This window comes from Gorilla gorilla, chromosome 7 (genome assembly GCF_029281585.2).
Source record: "Gorilla gorilla gorilla isolate KB3781 chromosome 7, NHGRI_mGorGor1-v2.1_pri, whole genome shotgun sequence".
Taxonomy (NCBI): domain Eukaryota; kingdom Metazoa; phylum Chordata; class Mammalia; order Primates; family Hominidae; genus Gorilla; species Gorilla gorilla.
This window is the reverse complement of record NC_073231.2, coordinates 54,726,950-54,749,679: the sequence shown is the minus strand read 5'-3', so window position 1 is coordinate 54,749,679 and position 22,730 is coordinate 54,726,950. Positions and strand designations below refer to the sequence as shown.

The following is a 22,730-nucleotide window of genomic DNA, read 5'->3' as shown; positions in this document are numbered from 1 at the left end:
ATTCCCATATTAAAATGTCTAAACTTGGCCTGGCGTGGTGGCTCAAGCCTGTAATCCCAACACTTTGGGAGACCGAGGCGGGCGGATCACAAGGTCAGGAGATGGAGACCATCCTGGCTAACACGGTGAAACCCCGTCTCTACTAAAAATACAAAAAAAAATTAGCCGGTCGTGGTAGCAGGTGCCAGTAGTCCCAGCTGGAGGCTGAGGCAGGAGAATGGCGTGAACCCGGGAGGCGGAGCTTGCAGTGAACCGAGATCGTACCACTGCACTCCAGCCTGGGCGACAGAGCGAGACTCCGTCTCAAAAAAAAAAAAAAAAAAAAAAAAAAATGTCTAAGCTTGACACCAGTGAAGTTATACTACCTCCCATTGTGAGTCATTGCTTGTTCTTAGCCTCAGGTATCTTCCCACAGGACACTGGAATGTCGTTTCTCAGTAGCTGTGTTGCTTAAGACATGATTCAGATACTGGCAGTTTCATTCATTTAATTATTTAACAACCGGTTTTTGAACGCATACAATGTGCCATAGACAATCTTAACTATGGATTCAAAGGTAAGGAAAATCACAATCCCTGCCCTCAAGCAGCTCATGGTCTAAAGAGCTCAAGAAACAGTGGATTTCAAAACTTTTTGATCAGGCAACACTTTCAGCTTTATATATATGTATTCGAGTACATAGCTCTGACATATTTATATGTATTTATTCCTAAATTCTATACATGTACTATCAAATTAATATGTAGTTTTGAAAATGTCAAAGTAGAAATTTTTAAAGAAAGAGAAATATTTATAAATTGAAGCTCTCACTACCCATCCAGATGAAAATAAAATTGGATCCATATATTACATCATTTACCAAAAAAATAAATTCCAGGTGTATTAAAAACTCAAACCTTGAAGACTACATATATGACCTAGAAGCAGAGGGAAACCTTGAACAAAACTGGAAACCCAAAAATTAAACAAGAAAAAAAATGGATACATTGGACTTGTTTTAAAAAGCAGCTGGCCAGGCGTGGTGGCTCACACCTGTAATTCCAGCACTTTGGGAGGCCGAGGTGGGTGGATCACTTGAGGTCAGGAGTTCCAGACAAGCCTGGCCGACAATGGCCAAACCCCGTCTCTGCTAAAAATACAAAAATTAGCCAGGCATGGTGGCACACGCCTGCAGTCCCAGCTACTTGGGAGGCTGAGGCAGGAGAATCACTTGAACCCGGGAGGCAGAGGTTGCAGTGAGCAGAGATCACACCATTGCACTCCAGCCTGGGCAGCAGAGCGAGACTCTGTCTCAAAAAAAGAAAAACAGCTCTATAGGTCAGGGTCAATCCCAAGAGCTGGTTTATAGAAAAGAATACCACAATCGCTGGAAAGTGGTGATCCTTTAACCTATTTGGATATAGATTTTTTTTTTTCTGGTCACTATGCACTGATCTAAGAAGAATTAAACTGTTTCAAGACTCAGAACAACCAAATATACCCCAAAGTCTATGACTGAAACAAAATAGCTCAACAATTTTTCACTGGGCACCATGGTAAAAACATTCATTCAAATTGAGATTTAGATAATAAATGCAGATTAAAATGTTATCTTTTCCCAACAATATGTGCTTTTTTTTTTTCTTGAGATGGAGTCTTGCTCTGTCGCCCAGGCTGGAGTGCACTGGAGTGCAGTGGTGTGATCACGGCTTACTGCAACCTCTGCATTCTGGATTCAAGTGATTCTACTGCCTCAGCCTCCTGAGTAGCTGGGATTACGGCATGCACCACCACACCTGGCTACTTTTTACATTTTTAATAGGAATGGGGTTTCACCATATTGGCCAAGCTGGTCTCAAACTCCTGACCTCAGGTGATCTGCCCGCCTCGGCCTCCCAAAGTGCTGGGATTTTACAGGCGTGAGCCACCTCGCCCAGCCCAATATGTGCTTTTATTAGTAATTAAAGGAGCTTTGAAGTCAATGGGCACTGCATGCATCACTGACTCTTGCCTCAGGTGAGATGAAGTTGGCCCACTAACTGGTCTTGACCAGCTCTCCTGTAGCCCAGCCTCTCCCAGACACATCTAGCCTCACCGTGTCTCAAAGCACCCTTCAGAAGGGCACTTCACCGTCCTACCCAATAATCTTTTACCATCCATTCCTATATTCTAATGCAGAACCTCCTGAAGCTTATTTCAGTGTGTTACATTTTCTCCAGGGGGCAATTAGAGCTGGGGAAAGAAAAAACAGAACTGGAGGAAAAGGGTCTCAACTTCCAGGAAAGATCCTTTGTAAGCTTTGCAGATTATTCAACCTGTCTCAACAAATGGGGCTGTCATTAAGCCTTATATGAGAAACAGGCTGACATAGACATTGGTCTGTTCCTACTTTACTAACCACTGGATCGCAACCACCCAAGCTGACTATATATCCTACATGGTTATTATTTATTGGGCCCTTGAGCTAAACCAGGCACTCCCTTGAGCATTTGACAAATGTTACATAATCGGTCCTCAAGGCTACTCTTTGAGCCGTCTACTACTGCCACTGTGAAAGCCAAGAAATTGAGACCCTGGAAGGCTGACTGTCTTGCTCAAGACCACACTGCTAGTCATTGGCAGAGGCATATTTCCAACAAGGGTCTGTCTGCCTCTGAAGCCCATATTCTTTCTACTACAGTATACTGCTTCATTGTCTACCAATATTAATGGGAATCTGATATTTTGTTAAATCTCTATGATGAAGGAAGCTCACAATCAGCCTTGGTCACCTTTCTTTTGCCTAATACATCTAACAATGAATAAATCTATTTGCCTAAATAATGGCATTTATAATCCTTTAATTTCCTACTCAGAATTCGGAGGCCCAAAAAAGATAAGGGACTTTTTCAAGGCCCTTATACAGTGAGTAAGAGAGCTCTGTTTCTTTCTCTTCTATTCAATAAAAACTGCAAATGGCAGACAAAGTTTCAGTTATTCCAGATTCTGCCAAGAAAACTGAGCCCTTAACTTGGGTCAAGAACTCTAGGATCAAGTACACTAAAAAGAAAAGTATTCTATTTTCTTCTCACATCCCCAAATGGATTGCCCTATAATCTTCCACATTTGTTTCCAAAGCTAGCTATGCAGAACAATCATAGTTCTGCTGAATAGACCTGCAGATGTAGAGGCCTGGGCATACATAGTTTTAAACAGCTCCATTGTGAAATTTGAGAGCCACTGATCTTGTGGAGGAAACATAAATTGTATTAATTATCTAATGTGTCATTTGTATTTAATTTTATTTATTTAATTTAACTTAATTTAATTTTTGAGACAGAGTCTCATTCTGTCACCCAGGATGGAGTGCAATGTTGAGATCAGGGCTCACGGCAGCCTCAACCTCCCCAGGCTCAGGTGATCCTCCCACCTCAGCCTCCTGAGTAGCTGTGACTACAGATGCACACCACCACACCTGGCTACCTTATGTATATTTTTTCTTTTTTCTTTTTCTTTTTTTTTTCTTTTTTTTAAGACAGTGTCTTGCAAGGCCCCCCGGGCTGGAGTGCAATGGCGCAATCTCGGCTCACTGCAACCTCCGCCTCCTGGGTTCAAGTGATTCTCCTGCCTCAGCCTCCAGAGTAGCTGGGATTACAGGCGCCTGCCACCATGCCTGGCTAATTTTTTTTATTTTTAGTAGAGACAGGGTTTCACTATGTTGACCAGGTTGGTCTCAAATTCTTGAACTCAAGTGATCTACCTGCCTCAGCCTCCCCAAGTGCTGGGATTACAGGTGTGAGCCACGACACCAAGCCCTTACGTATATTTTTTTCTACAGATGAGGTTTCACTATGTTGCCCAGGATGGTCTTGTACTCCTGGGCTCAAGCAATCCTCCCGCCTTGGCCTCCCGAAGTTCTGGGATTACAGGTGTGAGCCACCGTGCCGGTCCTGTATATCGCTTCCTAATACATTTCTACAAAAGTTGTCAACTTAACACTATAATAATTTACTAGCTTATAGTTTCTGTGCATCAGGCATCCATGTGCAGCTTAGCTGGGTGCCTCCGGCTCAGATCTCTCAAAAGGCTGCTATCAAGAGGTCAGCCGGGGCTTCAGTCATCTCAAGGGTTGAGTGAGAGAGGCTATTTTTCCAAGCTCACCTCACATGGCCATTAGTAGGACTCAGTTTCTCATAGCTGATGGAAGGAGAGCCTCAGTTCCTTGCTGAGTGTTGGTCAGAGGCTTCCCTCAGTTTCTTGCCACAGGGGCTTCTCCTTAGGGCAGCTCACATATGACATTGTCTTTCCTCAGAGCACGTGAAGGAGAGCTAGAAGGAGCAAACAGGATGAAAGCCACAATCTTTTTGTAACCTAACCTAGAAATGACATCCTTTCATTCTCGCTGTATTCTATTCACTAGAAGCAAGTTGATGCTCAAGGAGAGGGGATTATACAAGGGGCATGAATACCAGGAGGCAAGGATCACTGGGGGTCACCTTAGAGGCTGACTATCACAGAGATGTAAACAAAGAATTAAAAAACAAGGTGGTAATATATTTCCTAGCTCTGTCTTATAAGAGAAGCTAAATTCAACAATATCCTGGGCCTGGCATGGTGGCTCACGCCTGTAATCCCAGCATTTTGGGAGGCCAAGGCAGAAGGATCAGTTAAGCCCAGGAGTTTGAGGCCAGCCTAAGCAACACAGCAAGATGCCATCTCCATAAAAAATAAAATAAAATAATAAATTAAGTGATATCCCAGTAGCAATGAGATCATCCAGTACCTAAATCTTGGTTTCTAAATACCATTCCAGGACTCCTTGGAGAAATGGCTGATTTTAGGGCTGGGTAAGGAAAAATACAAGATAAGCACAGAGCATCTTTTAGTTCCAGAAAAAAGGAGATAATCAAAAAACAAAAGGACCACATGAACCTAGTTAAAATAACTCCCAATGGCCAAAGCTGAAACAATTTGAGTAACAGTAAAAATCATAGTATACTTATGAAACAAAGTATAAAATAAATATACAAGAGTCTATATGTCTATATAAATAAATGATCAAATATAAATCAATAAATGAGGAAAGAAAAATCTTCCTTACAGAATTCCAAATAAGGCTTATAGATTGTCCACTCCAGAAGTCGAAGTTTAATCCCCTATTCCACTTGAGTGTGAGCAGTATTTAGTGACTTGTTTTCAAAGAAACGAATATGGAAAGTGGGAAAATACAACTTTATAGTGGAGTAACTAGCAAATATTACCATGTGTGAGCCTCACCAGTAATAAGTTGGGGTGATAGCATGTATCCTCTGACATAATGTGATGAGAAGGTCATCTCATCATGTGATGTTTTCCCCAAACCCTATAACCACAGTCTAATCATGAGAAAAACATCAGACAAACACAAATCGAGGGACATTCTACAAAATACCTGACCAAACTTCAAAACTATCATGGTCATATCAGGGTCATGAAAAACAAGAAAAGACTGAAAAACGGTCACAGATCAGAGGAGACTAAGGAGGCTTGATGACTAAATGCAATGTGGCATCTTAGATTAGATCCTGAAACAGAAAAATAACCTTACTAAAACCCAAATGAGGTCTGGAGTTTAGTAAATAGTAATGTACCAATATTGGCTCTTTAGTTTTTTTGTTTTTTCTTTTTATTTATTTATTTATTTAAAAAATAGAGATGGGAGTCTCACTTTGTTGCTCAGGCTGGTCTTGAACTCTTGGGCTCAAATAATCCTCCCAGTTTGGCCTCCCAAAGTGTTAGGATTACAGGTGTGAGCCACCATGCCTGGCTGGCTCTTTAGTTTTGTAAGTGTATCATGGTAATGTAAGATGTTAACATTAGGGAAACTGGGTGAGGAGTAGACAGGAACTTTACATACTCTTAACTTTTCTGTAAATCTAAAATAATTCTAAAGTAGTTAATTAAAAACAAAAAGCAAAGCATCCTGCTTACAATTTTAGAAGCGTGATGATCAGAAGAGCTCCCCTAGATTAGCTTCTGGCTTAGTGCATTTCAAACTCTCTTTCTCTCTTTTTTTTTTTTGAGGCAGAGTCTTGCTGTGTCACCCAGGCTGGAGTGTAGAGTGCAGTGGCGTGATCTCGGCCCACTGCAACCTCCGCCTCCCAGGTTCAAGCGATTCTCCTGCCTCAGCCTCCCGAGTAGCTGGGAACAGGCACCCGCCATGAAGCCCGGGTAATCTTTTTTTTTTTTTTGTATTTTTAGCAGAGACAGGGTTTCACCATATTCGTCAGGCTGGTCTCGAACTTCTGACCTCAAATAATCCGCTCATTTCGGCCTCCCAAAGTGCTGGAATTATAGGCGTGAGCCACCGCGTCCAGCCCTTTTGTTTTTTTTTTTTTTTTTTTTTGAGACAGAGTCTCGCTTGGTCGCCCAGGCTGGTGTGCAGTGGCGTGGTCTCCGCTGACTGCAGCCTCTGCCTCCCGGGTTCATGCAATCCTCCTGCCTCAGCCTCCTGAGTAGCTGGGATTACAAGCACGTGCCACCACACTCAGCTTTTTTGTATTTTTGGCGGAGACGGGGCTTCGCCATGTTAGCTAGGCTGGTCTCAAACTCCTGACCTCAAGTGATCCACCTGCCTCAGCCTCCCAAATTGCTGGGATTACAGGCATGCACCACCGCGCCTGGCCTCAAACTTTCTTTCTCCTCCACTAGCCACATACTTCTAGGGCCAGGTGCCAAGGGACCCATCCCTGTATCATAGCACTGAGTGAGTTGGCAGAGCATGTCTTGCTCGAAGCCAATCCAGCACCAGGAAAGACAGCAGTAACTTATCACGAAGTGGCCCAAGTTCAATTCAACTCTCTTTTCCCCACCTAGATCCCCAAAATGTCCAAGGCCACTCCAGCGTATCTAGCATGAAAGGAAGTATGAAGGAAGGGAAGTTGGAAAGGAAAAAAAAAAAAAAAGACAGGTTTTAACCCATGCCTCTTTGAGGGGTGCTTTAAGACGTTTTCCTTTTAATAAATAAGTAGAAAACAACATATAATCTCGTAAACTCGATGCTAAAGTTCCTCTATGGACTTTGGAAACGCTGGCGAAAGTCAGCGTGCCTGAAACACAAGCTTCTTTAGCTTAGCAGTAAATACCCTCCGGAAAGATCTCAGAGGAAGAAATTAGTGCCCTTTGACAGAATCGCCACCGTCCATTGCTCCCACCCTTTCGGCTCCAAAGCTCCTGCTCTTTCATTCAGCCTCAGACAAGCACTCACTTCTCAGGAAGTATTCCCTGAGACATTATGGAGGCGCCCAGGCTCCCACCTCGATTCCATTATAATATTTGATCACATACGTTAAGTTTGTGTTTTTGTTTAGTTTGTGTTATCTCCTCGTTATCTTGTAGGCTCACTTAGGGCGTGGCTCAAGGCTTATAACAACCTTTCTGCTGTCATAGTGGTCCCCCAACAAGCCGTTGTTGAGTAAATGAGTTAATGCTCTGGGTGAAGGAGGAAAGCCCTCACTAGGAAGAGACTTGTGCCACCCGGGGCAAGAACATCAGAGATCCAGTGACAGCCCAGCGACCTCCGGGGTCAATTGCAATGGGAGGGTAAGAGAGACAGCCAATCAGCAACAGCCTCTTCAAAAGCCATACAAAAATACGGACAGGTTTCCTACCCTACATAGGAATCTTTCATCACGCCTACGCACATTACTATACTGCATAAGTTAGCTAGAAATGTAATAATCATATTTTCACGACAATTATTTGAAATCCAGAGTGTCCTAGAGTATTCAAATCTTTAGAAAGCACGTGCCCCAAATGAATCGGACTGAACAGACGCTGGAACTGAACATGGTAAAGTAAAATACTTATCCATGAGGCACTTTGTAATCCCCGCACTCCTGCTCTGCCTAAAGAGAAACATCTCGGATGTGAGGTCCGCATAGGTATTAGATCTGCCGAGTGGACACAGGTCCCTACAGCGTGGGGTGAAATGGGCTCCACATGTTAGGTTAACAAAAGCTTACGACTCGCAGCCTCTTTCAAGGTAATACACATCTGCGGCTACATTCAGAATGTGGGTGTCCCTAAACCCCTAAAGCATGAAGCTGACAAAAGCACTTCCCAGGGCAGGACGGTGAAGGCACAAAGCAAGGTCCGCACAAAAGCACACGCCCCTCGCAGAGCTCCGCGCGTGCGCACACCGACTGTGACGCTCAGCAGCCGGCTTGCGGAGCGGTTGCCGCGCCCTCTGCCGAGCTTCTTGTGCCCGCCTCCGAGCCTGAGGAAACAGCTGATTGATCAGCCTGGCTCAGGCTTGGGGCGGGGATTGGCTGATTGGCAGCAACGCCACGGGACAGCCAAGCTAGAAGCCTGAGGAGCCGGAGAGGGTGCTGGCTGCCGCGCGGCCGAGGTGAGTAGGGTGGGAACTCGGAAAAGCGGTTGGCTAGGGGGTGATGAAGTCGGCTGCAGGCCTGACGGCGATGGGATGCACTGGAAACAGTCAGAACAGGAGTTGAAGGAGCTCGGTTCGGGAACGCAGGGAGGCCGGTGGGATCCTGGGCCGGTTGAGTGTTTGCCCCGCGGCCGGGAGGCAGAGACTGCCTCGGCTGAGGGCGCGTGGGTCGGGGGCTCCGGAGGAGCTGAGGGAAGTCGGCTGACTTGCCCTGAAGGCTGAGACTCGCCCACCCGCCAATCTACCCCTACACCTCCTGTCCCCTCCCCCGACCTTCGGTCCATCTTTCGGACCCCCGGTTCCCGCGCCGGCCGCCAGGCGGCGGTCCTGGGGAGACCGCCCTTCGCGGCGGCTCCCTTGGGTGCTGCGCCCTTCAGGGGCTCAGGAGCCGGACTGCGCGGGTGCACCTCCAGCCGGCGTCCGGGAGGAGCAGTGCGCTCGCTGATCCGCCGGGAAGTTTAACCAGCTTCCCGTGGTTGCTGTGTCGTTTTTCGCCTCCTAGAACTTCCCAGTGTATCTTCTGACCATGACCAGGGTTTGCAGGAAGCCCCAAAGCCGGCCTTTGGACATTAACAACAGCAGCATTTTATTACGGAAATCTTCAAACTGTGGAGAAATTGAACGAAGTATATAAGGAATTCACTGTACTCATTACCTGGTTTCAGTAATTATCAATACATGGGCAGTCTTGCTCCCCTAATCCGGGTTATTTTGCGTTTTTGAGACAGGGTCTCTGTCACCCAGGCTGGAGTGCAGTGGCGGGATCTCTACCCACTGCAGTCTCCACCTCCTGGGCCCCAGCGATCCTCACGCCTCAGCCTCCCCACTAGCTGGGACTACAGGCAGGCGTCATCACGCCAGGCTTTTTTTTTTCCCCCCTTTGTAGAGATGGGGTCTCCTTATGTTGCTCAGGCTATCTTTGAACTCCTTGGCTTAAGCGATCCTCCCTCCTTGGCCTCCCAAAGTGTTGGGATTACAGGCGGGAGTCATCGCACCTTGCTATCCTGGGTTATTTTGAAGCAAATCCCAGACATTATATCATTTCAATTATTTTACATATTTCTATGCCTCTGTCATGATGAATAATCATACATATAATAATTTGCTTTCTAGAGGGGTCAAGTAAAATAAGGGACATATTAAAGTGTAGACAGTGCTCGTTTAGTTTGTACTACCAGAATTTAGGTAACTGCTACAGTGCAGTTTCATTATCTTGTGCTCAGGTTTTCAAAATCAGAGTTACCAGATAATCTAGACAGTAGTGCTCTTGCTTTTGAATAGTAATAATTGTACTGATAATTTCTATTTGTCGAGTTCTTAGTATGTCTGAAGGACTGTGAAGTTGTTTCCACCTACTCATTTAATTTTTGCAATAACCCTATGAAGTAGGTATTATTATCCCCATGTTAGAGTTAGGGGAAAGAAATTTGGAGAGGTCACAATTTACCTGAAGTCACACTGCTGAAAGGATGGGGGTGGGGGTAGAATTCAGAATGCTAATCTTGGCCTTTGTCATTGCAAAGTTCTTGCTCTTTTAACTGTAACTGAATGTCCTAGGAGTTGTGGAATAAATGGAACTGCTGTGGAAAATTATTTCTGTTAAGCCACAAATCAGTAATGGAAAAAAAAAGCCTGAAAATTTACACAAATACAAACAATAGTGAGAGAGGTATGTTTGTTCTTTGAAAAGTTAAAGATTATTACAACTAAATTTGATGTCCTGAGAAAACATAGCTCAACAAATACAAGTGCTAAAAATTTTATTCTTGGCCAGATGCATGGCTCAGCCCAGCACTTTGCAAAGGCCGAGGCAAGAGGACCCCTTGACACCAGCCTGCGCAATATAGTGTGACACTGTATTTAAAAAATAAAAGTAAAATAAACATTTTATTCTTTAATATGTAACCAGTTAAAGAGAAAAGGAAAATATACATCAATGAATAGCCTCTACCACTCCTTTAGCACATAGCATATATTGGATATTAATGCTAAATATTTCATCTATATCCTTCATCCTCCCAATCTTAAACTACTAAGACAACATCTTCATCCAAATAGTGTTAGATGAATAAGGAATGAGATAGAAACAGCTGGGCCTCCTCTACTTATTCAAAGGACAGTAGAGAAGGACGATTAGCTTGGAGTTTAGGAATCCTACTGGATAGGAGTAATTCAGAAGTCCGCGAGTCAGGTCAGAATCCTTTGTGAAGGAACTTGAGTGCCACTTAAAGAGTTTAAACTTAATGAGCAAAGAAGTGACATGATCAAAGTTATCTTACAGGAAGATAGACACAGGAAGATAGCTGGTAACTGTCAAAGGTGGCTTTACCAGTCATGTGAAAGGATTAGCAGTTGGTTGACCTGATAAATATAAAGGAAATAGACGTGGGGAACTGGCAAATTTATGGATATGAGGAAAGGACCAGACAGAGAATACAGCCTGAAACAGAGAAAAGAGAATGGTATATAGTAGGATTTTTTTTGTTTTTGTTTCTGTTTTTTTTGAGATGGAGTTTTACTCTTGTTGCCCAGGATGCAGTGCAGTGGTGTGATCTCTGCTCACTGCAACCTCTGCCTCCCGGGTTCAAGCGATTCTCCTGCCTCAGCCTCCCATGTAGCTGGATTACAGGCGTAGGCCACCATGCCCAGCTAATTTGTATTTTTAGTAGAGACAGAGTTTCACCATGTTGGCCAGGCTGGTCTTGAACTCCTGACCTCAGTTGATCCAACTGCCTCAGCCTCCTAAAGTGCTGGGATTATAGGTGTGAGCCACCATGCCTGGCCTATAGTAGGTTTTGAAGTGATGATAGACTTCATTTTCCATGGGTTTGTTTTCTTGGGCCATCCTGGTGATGAGTTGGTGATGAGTTTTTACTGTATCACTGTTCTTTGAAGTGGTAATTACTGCCCAGCTACTGAACTATTCTTTTATATATTTATTAGATACTATTGATAGAAATTACACAATTTAGATAAGCAACAAAAAAAAATGACACTATAATCCTACCCTTTAAAGATAACTACTTGATGGGGAAAAGGTGATAACAGTTTTAGTTAACATTTATTTGATTACTGTTGGACATTTTTCACATTTTATTTTCTGTTTGTATTTCTACTTGTAAAATGCCTACTGACGTACTATGCCTGTTTTTCCATTGGGCTTTTGATCATTTGTTTCTTTGTTTGTTTGTTTGTTTTGAGATGGAATCTCGCTCTGTCACCCAGACTGGAGTGCAGTGGCGCGATCTTGGCTCACTGCAAGCTCTGCCTCCCGGGTTCACGCCATTCCATTCTCCTGCCTCAGCCTCCTGAGTAGCTGGGACTACAGGCGCCCGCCACTAAGCCCGGCTGATTTTTTCTATTTTTTAGTAGAGACGGGGTTTCACTGTGTTAGCCAGTATGGTCTCGATCTGACCTCGTGATCCGCCCACCTCCGCCTCCCAAAGTGCTGGGATTACAGGCGTGAGTCACCATGCCTGGCCCATTTGTTTCTTTATTTGCAAGCACTTTTTATTCATTAGGGATATAAATCATTTGTTACATTAAGTTGTAAATAGGTTTCTCAATTACATGGCTCTTTTCAAAATCTTCAGAGTGGCTAGTAAAATGAAAAATATGTCAGCTGGGAGAGCACTCAGGGCTGCTGTTTTAGGGACCAGAACATTCCACCTCTGAAACAATTCCTTCATTTATGATACTGAAGTTATTGTCAACCAGTCAATCTGCAAGTCATTTTTACCAAATAAATTGTTTTGCGTAAATAGTTGATATCATTTAAAAATTTTTTTTCTGCTCCGACTCCACCAGGAGATATCATTTAACGTGTAATTTATACAACTGGAGTTGACTAGTGTGAGTTGGTTGCGGTTAAAATGTAAACAGTCAGACAAGTTAAACAGGAAAGTTAAGTTTCCATGATTGAAAAACATACATTGTAATGTACATATAAATATATATATAAAGCAGTATAATTAAGATCTTTTTAAACATTTAAGTTTTTTTTTTTAGGGACAGAGTCTTTCTTTGTTGCCAGATTGGAGTGCAGTGATGCTATCATAGCTCTAAGATATTTTATTAATTTTTTTCACCTCCCTCCCTTGGTTACTTTTTGAAATGGCCGGTTTGATATATAGTCGGCCTTCTGGATTCATAGGTTCTGTATCCGCAGATAGAAAATATTTGAAAAAACAATGATAAAATAACAATATGACAATAAGAAACAATACAAATAAAACAATACAGCAGACAACTGTTTCCATTATATTAGGTATTACAAGTAATCTACAGATGACTTCAAGTATATGGGAGGATGTGTATAGGTTGTATGGAAATACTATATCATTTTATGTTTCTTCTTTTTTTTGAGATGGAGTTTTGCTCTTGTTTCCCAGGCTGGAGTGCAATGGCACACACGATCTCGGCTCACTGCAATCTCCACCTCCCAGGTTCAAGTGATTCTCCAGCTTCAGCCTCCCGAGTAGCCGGGATTACAGGACCCCGCCACCACGACCTGCTAATTTTTTGTATTTTTAGGAGAGACAGCGTTTCACCATGTTGGCCAGGCTGTCTTGAACTCCTGACCTCAGGTGATCCACCGCCTCAGCCTCCCAAAGTGCTGGGATTACAGGCGTGAGCCACTGCGCCTGGCCCATTTTATCTTTATTTTTATTTTTGTGGGTACATAATACGTATATGTATTTATGGGGTACGTGAGATATTTTAATACAGGCATATAATGTGTAATAATCACATCAGGGTGAATGGGGTATCCATCTCAAGTATTTATCCTTTCTTTGTGTTACAAACAATCCAATTATACTTTTAGTTATTTTTTAATGTACAATAAATTATTGTTGGCTATAGTCATCCTGTGATGCTATCAAATTCTAGGTCTTATTCATTCTAACTGTATTTTTGTACGCATTAACCATCCCTACTCCATCTCCCCCCCCCCCCCCCCCACACTGTCCTTTGCAGCACCTGATAACCATCCTTTTGGGTTTTTTTGTTTTGTTTTTGAGATGGAGTCTCGCTCTATCACCAAGGCTGCAGTGCAGTGGCGTGATCTCGGCTCACTGCCACCTCTGCCTCCTGGGTTCAAGTGATTCTCCTGCCTCAGCCTCCCAAGTAGCTGGGGTTACAGGCGCCCACCACCACGCCCGGCTAATTTTTGTATTTTTAGTAGAGATGGGGTTTCACTACGTTGGCCAGACTGGTCTCGAACTCCCGACCTCAGGTGATCTGCCTGCCTCAGCCTCTCAAACTGCTGGGATTACAGCTGTGAGCCACCATGCCCAGCCTAATTTTTGTATTTTTAGTAGAGACAGGGCTATGCCATGTTGGCCAGACTGCTGGTAACCATCCTTATACTCTTTTTTTTTTTTGAGACGGAGTTTTACTCTGCAACCTCCGCCTCCTGGGTTCAAGCAATTCTCTGCCTCAGCCTCCCGAGTAGCTGGGATTACAGGCGCCCACCATCATGCCCAGCTAATTTTTTGTATTTTTACTAGAGACGGGGTTTCACCATTTTGGCCCAGGCTGATGTTGAACTCCTGACCTTGTGATCCACCTTCCTTGGCCTCCCAAAGTGCTGGGATTACAGGTGTGAGCCACCGCGCCCAGCCAACCATCCTTATACTCTTATCTGCATGAGTTAAGTTGTTTTAATTTTTAGGTCCCGTAATAAGTGAGAATATGTGAAGTTTGTCTTTTTCTGCCTGGCTTATTTCACTTAACATAATATCCTCCAGTTCCATTCATGTTATTTTCAAATGACAGGATCCCATTCTTTTTAATGGCTGAATAGTACTCCGCTATGTATATGTATCACATTTTCTTTATCCATTTGTCTGTTGATAGACATTTATTTAGTTGCTTCCAAATCCTGGCTGTTGTGAATAGCTCTGCAACAAACATGGCACGGCAGTTATTGCTTCAATATACTGATTTCCTTTCTTTTGGGTCTATACCTACCAGTGAGATTGACGAGTCATATGGTAGCTCTATTTCTAGTTCTTTGAGGAACCTCCAAACCATTCTCTATAGTGGTTGTGCAAATTTACAGTCCCACCAACAGGGTATGAGGATCCCTTTTCTCCACATCCTTGCCAGCATTCATTCTTGGCTGTCTTTTGAATATAAGCCATTTTAACTGGGGTGAGATAGTATGTCATTGTAGTTTTGATTTGCATTTCTCTGATGATTGGAGCACTTTTTTAATATACCTGTTTGCCATTTGTAAGTCTTCTTTTGAGAAATGTCTATTCAGATCTTTTGCCCATTTTTGAATTAGATTATTCGATTTCTTTCCTATTGAATTGTTTGAGCTACTTATGTATTCTGGTTGTTAATCCCTTGTCAGGTGAATAGTTTGCAAATTTTTTTTTCCATTCTGTGGGTTGTCTCTTCAGTTTATTGATTATTTCATTTGCTATGCAGAAGCTTTTTGACTTGATGTGATCTCATTTGTCCTTTTTTGCTTTGATTGCCTAATACCCCATGTGGGGTGGTATTCAAGAAATCATTGCCCAGACCAATGTCCTGGAGAGTTTCCCCCAGTGTTTTCTTGCAGTAGTTTCATAGTTTGAGGTCTTAGATTTAAGTCTTTAATCCATTTTGATTTGATTTTTGTATATGGCAAGAGATGGGTTGTAGTTTCATTCTTCGGTATGTGGATATCCAGTTTTCCCAGCACCATTTATTGAAGAGACTGTCTTTTCCCAATGTATGTTATTGGCACCTTTGTTAAAAATGAGTTTACTATACACCTATGGATTGATTTCTGGGTTCTCTACTCTGTTCCATTGGTCTATGTGTCTGTTTTTATGCTACGACCATGCTGTCTCGGTTACTATAGCCCTGTAGTATAATTTGAAGTCCAGTTATTTTCTTTTTGCTCAGGATAGCTTTGGCTATCCTGGGTCTTTTGTGGTTCCATATAAATTTTAGGATTATGTTTTCTATTTCTGTGAAGAATGTCATTGATATTTTGATAGACATTTTGATAGATATCTCATTGAATCTGTAGATTGCTTTGGGTGGTATGGACCTTTTAACAATATTGACTTTTCCAGTTCATGAACATGGAATATTTTTTCCTTGTGTGTGCCCTCTTAATTTTTTTTTTTTTTCAGACAAGGTTTTGCTCTATCATCCAGGCCAGAGTGCAGCAGCATGATCACAGCTCATGGGCTCAGGAGGCCCTCCTGCCTCAGCCTCACATGTAGTTGGGACTACAGGCACATGCCACCATGCCTGGCTAATTTTTTTTTGAGACGAAGTCCCACTCTGTCACCCGGGCTGGAGTCTGGGGTGCAGTGGTGCTATCTCAGCTCACTCCAACCTCTGCCTCCCAGGTTCAAGCAACTCTCGTACCTCAACCTCCCAAGTAGCTGGGATTACAGGTGTGCACTACCACACCCGGCCAATTTTATATTTTTTAGTACAAAAATATAGGCTGGTCTCGAACTCCTGGCCTCAAGTGATCCTCCTGCCTCTGCCTCCACCTCCCAAAGTGCTGGGATTACAGGTGTAAGCCATCATATCTAGCCCTTAATTTTTTGTTTTTTTGTAGAGGTGGGTCTCCCTATGTTATCCAGGCTGGTCTCAAACTCCTGAGCTCAAGTGATCATCCTGCTTTGGCCTCCCAAGGTGCTGGGATTACAGGCATGAGCCACCACCCTGACTCTCTTAAATTGCTTTTGAGTTTTCATTGTAGATATCTTTCACTTTGATTTCACTTTGGTTAATTCCTAGGTATTTAATTTTATTTGTGGCTATTGTAAATGGGATTAATTTATTGATTTGTTTTTCAGATTGTTCACTGTTGGCATGTAGAAATGCTACTGAGTTTTGGATGTTGACTTTGCATCATGTAACTTTACTGAATTTATCAGTTCTAATAGTTTTGTGGTAGAGTCTTTAGGTTTTTCCAAATACAAGATTACATCATCTGTAAACAAGGATAATTTGACTTCTTCCTTTCCTATTTGGATGTCCTTTATTTCTTTCTCTTGCCTGATTGCTCTAGCTAGGACTTTTTACTATGCCATTTTATATAAGGCACTTGAGCATCTGTAGATTTTGGTATCCATGGGATTCCTGGAACCAATCCCCTGTGGATACTGAAGGACAAGTGTATAATGTGTACGGGCAGGAGGGTAAATTGCTTTCCTAAAGAGATGATTTTAGGTGGAAGAAGAATCAACTTTGTATTTATTTTAGTCAAGATATCCTTTTCTGTCTGTTTTGGCTCAGATAGGGAGTACAACGTATAGTTAAGTACTTTAAAGTATATCCTGGAACAAACTTTGATTGCATCAATATTATTGCTTGGCATGAGGCTAAGTTTATTTAATTTTTAAAAAATGAGTTTATTTAAGACCAAGCACGGTGGCACACGCCTGTAATCCCAGCACTTTGGGAGGCCGAGGTGGGTGGATCGCCTCGATCACCAGGCAGTTCGAGACCAGCCTGACCAGCGTGGTGAAACTCCGTCTCTATAAAAAATACAAAAATTAGCTGGGCGTGGTGGTCTGCACCTGTAATCCCAGCTTCTCGGGAGGCTGAGGCCCAAGAATCGCTGGACCCCGGGAGGTGGAGGTTGCAGTTAGCTGTTATCGTGCCACTGCACTCCAGCCTGGGCAACAGAGCAAGGCTCTGTCTCAAAAAATAAAAATAAAAAAGAAAGAAAGAAAAAAACAGTTAATTTAAATTAAAACATTAAGAGCATCCAGATATGACAAAACTCATAAACCAAGTATGAAGGTTTGAAGTTGAGAAATACTAGTATAGCCTGTAAGGGTTCCCAAAGTTTATATATTGCTAATGTTTATTATTTACTTAGATGGTCCAAATTAGAATAATTTTTATGTTTTTACTTTTTAGATTTCAGTTATTTAATTTAGAAAATGTTACTAGTCTTTAAAAATTACAAAAGTAGGCTGGGTATGGTGGCTCACGCCTGTAATCCCAGCAATTTGGGAGGCTAAGGTGGGAGAATCACTTGAAGCCAGGAGTTTGAGACCAGCCTGGGCAACATAGTGAGACCCCATCTCTACAAAAAAGTATAAAGTTAGCCGGATGTGATGATATGCCTATAGTCCTAGCTACTTGGGAGGCTGAAGCAGGAGGATCACTTGAGCCCGGGAGCTTAGGGCTGCAGTGAGCTCTGATGGTGCCATTGCACTCCAGCCTGGGTGACAGAGTGAGACCTTGTCTCTCAAAAAAAAAAAAAAAAAAAGGAAAATCACAAAAGTACATGTATCCTATTGGGGGGAAAGAAAACATACAAACAATACAGGAGCGCATAAGTGTATAATAAAAGTGGAGGGTCTCACCACCAAGCCCTCAGGTATAGTAAGTGTTAAGTTTTGGTATGTTTTCAGATCTTTCCTCTATTTCACCACTGTTTCTGTTACTTTATTGTTTTTTAGTTATTTTTAATAGAATTAATATGTGTTTGTAACTTTTTTCATTCAGCATTTTATTATGAAAATTGTTTCATGTATGGCTCTATCTTTTTTGTTTTAATGGCTGTAAACTTAGAATGGGCATATTTAATTTATTGAATTAATTTTAACCATTTCCCTATTGATGGTCATTTAGATTACCTTTGGATTTTCTCTTTCACAGTAATGTTTCAGTGAATACCCTTGCCAGCTTTCAAAAACTAAACGTCTTTCTCCTTGGAGAAAGGTATAATTTACTGAGTTCTTCCATTAAAGCAATTTTTTTGTGTGTTGTGTTGTGTTTTGAGACAGTTTCACTCTGTTACCCAGAGTGGAGTACAGTGGCACACTAATAGCTCATTGTAACCTCAAATTCCTGGGCTCAAGCGATCCTTCTGCCTCAGCCTCCTGAGTAGCTAGGACTACAGGTGCATACCACTGTGCCTAGCTAATTTTTAAATTTTTTGTAGAGATGGGGTCTTGTTATGTTGCCCAGGGTGGTCTTGAACTACTGGCTCAAATAGTTCTCCTGCCTCAGCCTCCCAAAATGCTGAGATTGCAGTTGTGAGCCACCGTGCCTGGCCTGGCAATTTTTTATACACATAATATGCAGGGGACAGTAACTATTACACAACTTATCAACATCAACTTTATAGTGATTTTGCATCACTTCCTTGGGCCTAAGGGCAACATTTTTAGTCATTGTTGACTGCCAAGTACTTTATTTGCTTCTACTGATGTCCAGCCCAGGATCACTTAAGATATTTGAATAGTGTTTTCAAAAGATTGTTTTAAAATTTATGCCTCAGTACTTAATTCATCTGCATGTGGCTGCTTAAAATATTATGTGTCAATCACTGTGGGGTTATATTTCAGAGATTCTCACATGAAAATGTCAGCCTTTAGTTCAAATATGAATATGATCTCTGTCTCTAACTTCTTTTAAATCATAAAGATAACATCTAAAAATGTCCTTCAGAAGTTTAATTTTATATCTAAATTGCATTAGCTTGAAAGAATTTGCACCAAGTTTGATTAGCCTGTGTTCATGGACCTCTTATCTTACTAGTTTTTTTGTTGAGAGATGTGGTATAGGTCATGAGATTTATTCCCTTGTGGACTGAAAAAATGACATATGTCCGATCCTGTGCTGGTACTGGGAGTAGCAGTGTACTTAATTTTGCATAAGCCATATGGAATATTAATTCAAAATTACTACCAGTAAATTGTACCCACAGATTGAATACTATATTTTGTTTTATAGTATGGTAAAGTGTTTTGACTTAAGTACCAACTAGACTGATGTGAAGGATAGCAATGGTCCCTGGACTTGAATTTCAAAGTTTAATTTTCAAAAGGTAGTATAGGGGCCAGGTGCAGTGGCTAAAGGCTGTAATCCCAGCACTTTGGGAGGCTGAGGTAGGTAGATAACCTGAGGTCAGGAGTTTGAGACCAGCCTGGCCAACATTGTGAAACCCTGTCTTTACTAAAAATACAAAATTAGCTGGGCATGGTGGTGCGTGCCTGTAATCCTGGCTACTTGGGAAGCTGAGGCATGAGAATCACTTAAACCCAGGAGGCAGAAGTTGCAGCGAGCTAAGATCACGCCATTGCACTGGGTGACAGAGCAAGACTCTGTCTTAAAAAAAAAAAAATATATATATATATATATAGGATAGTGGGTTGATGTAGGGTTGACAACTAAACATTGTGACAAGGACATTTAAAAAAAAATTATAGCCAGGCATGGTGGTGCATGCCTGCAATCCCAGCTACTCAGGAGGCTGAGGCAGGAGAATCGCTTGAACCCAGGAGGCAGAGGTTGCAGTGAGCCAAGATCACATCATTTTTCTCCAGCCCGGGCAACAAGAGTGAAACTCTGTCTCAAAAAAACAAAACAAAACAAAAACAAACAACATTCATCTACTGTCCCTGTATCATAAAAGGAAAGTAGTAGCATTTACACCATAAGCATAGGAAGGACATAGTCTCAAAATAAAGGACATTAACTTTATTCTTTAATTTTTATTTTTATTTTTGTTAGAGCCAGGGTCTTGCTCTGTTGTCCAGGCTGGTGTACAGTGGTGCACTCATAGCTCACTGTAATCTCAAACTCCTGAGTTCAAGAGATCTTTCTGCCTCAGCCTCCTGAGTCAGTAGGACTACAGGCATGTACCACCATGCCTGGCTAATTTTTTTTTTTTTTGAGATGGAGTCTTTCTCTGTCGCCCAGGCTGGAGTGCAATGGCGCGATCTTGGCTCACTGCAACCCCCGCCTACTACCAGATTCAAGCGATTCTCACGCCTCAGCCTCCCAAGTAGCTGGAATTACAGGCACCCGCCATCAGGCCTGGCTAATTTTTTGTATTTTTGTAGAGACGAGGTTTCACCATGTTGGCCAGGCTGGTCTCAAACTCCTGACCTCAGGTGATCTGCCTGCCTCAGCCTCCCAAAGTTCTGGGATTACAACTATAAGCCACCATGCCCGGCTGCCTGGCTAATTTTTAAAAAATTTCTGTGGAGAAGGGGTTTCAGTATGTTGCCCAGGCTGCTCTTGAACTGCAGGCCTCAAGTGATTCTCCTGCCTCAGCTTCCCACAGTGCTGAGATTATAGATGTGAGCCACCACACCTGCAGGACAGTAACTTTAAACTGAATACTTTTTTGTTCTTTTTTTTAGTTCATAATCCTCATTTATTTATTTATTTATTTATTTATTTTTTTTAGACGGAGTCTCACTCTTATTGCCCAGGCTGGAGTGCAGTGGAGCAATCTCTGTTCACTGTAACATCCGCCTCCTGAGTTCAAGTGATTCTCCTGCCTCAGCCTCCCAAGTAGCTAGTATTACAGGCATGCACCACCACACCCGGCTAATTTTGTATTTTCCATAGAGATGGAGTTTCACCATGTTGGCCGGGCTGGTCTCGAATTCCTGACCCCATTTGATCCACCCACCTTGGCCTCCCAAAGTGCTGGGATTACAGGCGTAAGCAACTGCGCCCAGCCTATTTATTTGTTTTAAACCAGATTTTATTTTTAGAGCAGTTTTTGTTTTTGTTGTTGTTTTGGTGGGGACAAACCATATTCACACCATAGCAGGGTTCAAACTAAATCACTTATATGGTCTGGGCACAGTGGCTTATGCCAATGTTTTGGGAGGCTGAGGCAGGAGTATTGCCTGAGCTCAGGAGTTTGAGGCTAGCCTGGGCAATGTAGTGAGACCCTGTCTCTAAAAAAAATTTAAAAAAATAGCCAGGCATGGTAGTGCATGCCTGTAGTCCCAGCTACTCAGGTGGCTAAGGCAGGAGAATCACTCGAGCCCCAGGAGTTTGAGGCTGTGGTGAGCGATGATCATGCCACTGCACTCCAGCCTGGGTGACAGAAGAGTGAGACTGTCTCTAAAAAAAAAAAAAGCACTAATTGGGTAATGATTGTCTTCCTCTGAGTGGTAGAGAGAACAATAACTTCATGTTCCTTTTTTAATTTAACACATAATAATTGTACATATTTATGGATACATTATGATGTTGCAATACATATAATGTGTAGTACTCAGATCATGGTAGTTAGCATATCCATTATCTCAAACATTTATCATTTCTTTGTGTTGGCAACATTCAGTATCATAGTCCTTATTTTTATTTTCCATCATTTGGCCTTAAAATGTGGACTGTCATCTGTGTTGCCTTATCTGTTAGCATTCTGAGAAGAGTAAACATTATTCCAGTGATTCCTAAGGAACCTAGAAAACAAAATGCCAGCCACATAACTAAGAATATTCTATTAATCTTCTTATTTTCCCCAACTCTAAAATGAGTCATACTCATCTTTCATAATGAACATGTAGTTAAATGGCCATTTCCTTGAATAGTTCTCAAAAACCTTCTAAAAATAAGCCCCACCATGCTGTTATAATTTTGTAAATTTTTGGCATCTTAAATGTAGTGACAACATTGTCATTATTGCTAACAGAGTTATTATGAAACTACTGCTGATAACTTTTTATTATAACTATCTCAAAAACAGATATTACATTAGTTGAAGACAGTATTATTTTGTATTATTTTCAATTTGACTGCTATAAATTTTAGTCGAGCTACATACTATTATATATTTTCACAGTGTTGGTAGAAGAAAAAGAAAGTCTATTTCCAATATTTATCTAGGTTTCTCTTCTACCAGCTGCCAACCAAAATTAATTTGCTATTTCTTATACTCTATGCTAGAGTAGAGTAGATAGTCTAGAATATAAGCCTGTACCATCTTCATAACACTTGTAGGAATTGAATACACACACATGTGTGCATGCACATACACACACACACACATTTTCATTGATTCATAAGGAACCTAGAAAACAAAATGCAGCCTGATTCTTAGCAATTTTTTTAAAAACCTTATTTATTTTGAAGTGTAACACAGAAGAAAGTACAGACATAAATACAGCTCAATAAATTGCCACAAAGCAAATATCCATGTAATGACCACCCAGGTTAAGAAATAGAATGTTGTCTGCACTCTGGGGTAGTTTTGCTTTTGAGCAAGAGCTTTTAAAAGAGCTTAGAAAAACAGGTGACAGGAAACAGCACTGATGTAAAGTGTAAGAGAATAAGCAAGCAGAAACCCTTTGAGAAGGCAGTAGCTGTAGGAGAAGCAGTATTCTAAAGGGAAGCCAAGTTTCATCACGGGGAGGGAAGTAAGCCAGGGGAGTTCAGTAGTGAGTGAATCTGTTGAAGATAAGATACAGAGTTGGGGGATGTTTATAGACAAACAAGTACCAGAGAGCACTGTGAAGAAGTTTGGAGGAAGGGATAGCAGCAGGAGTCCACCGTCTATGTCACCTCCCTTCTGTGTTTAACAAGGACCATTACCTTTCTCAAAATTTTCCTTTTT

General features: G+C 42.0%; 1 protein-coding gene across 7 annotated transcripts in view; it reads left to right on the top strand.

Annotated features, from left to right (window-relative positions):
- The first annotated feature begins 7,422 nt into the window (after positions 1–7,422).
- Positions 7,423–22,730, top strand: part of MTFR1 (mitochondrial fission regulator 1) — a 127,782-nt gene continuing 112,474 nt past the window's right edge. For 4 of the 7 annotated variants that reach the window (XM_063709246.1, XM_055349496.2, XM_055349497.2 and 1 more), the window contains exon 1: positions 8,200–8,347. The gene's annotated coding sequence lies outside the window, so the exon portion shown is untranslated. Of the gene's footprint in view, positions 7,540–8,199; positions 8,348–18,021; positions 18,086–22,730 lie in introns of those variants that run through there. The other 3 variants (XM_063709245.1, XM_055349499.2, XM_055349501.2) reach the window with 2 other exon arrangements.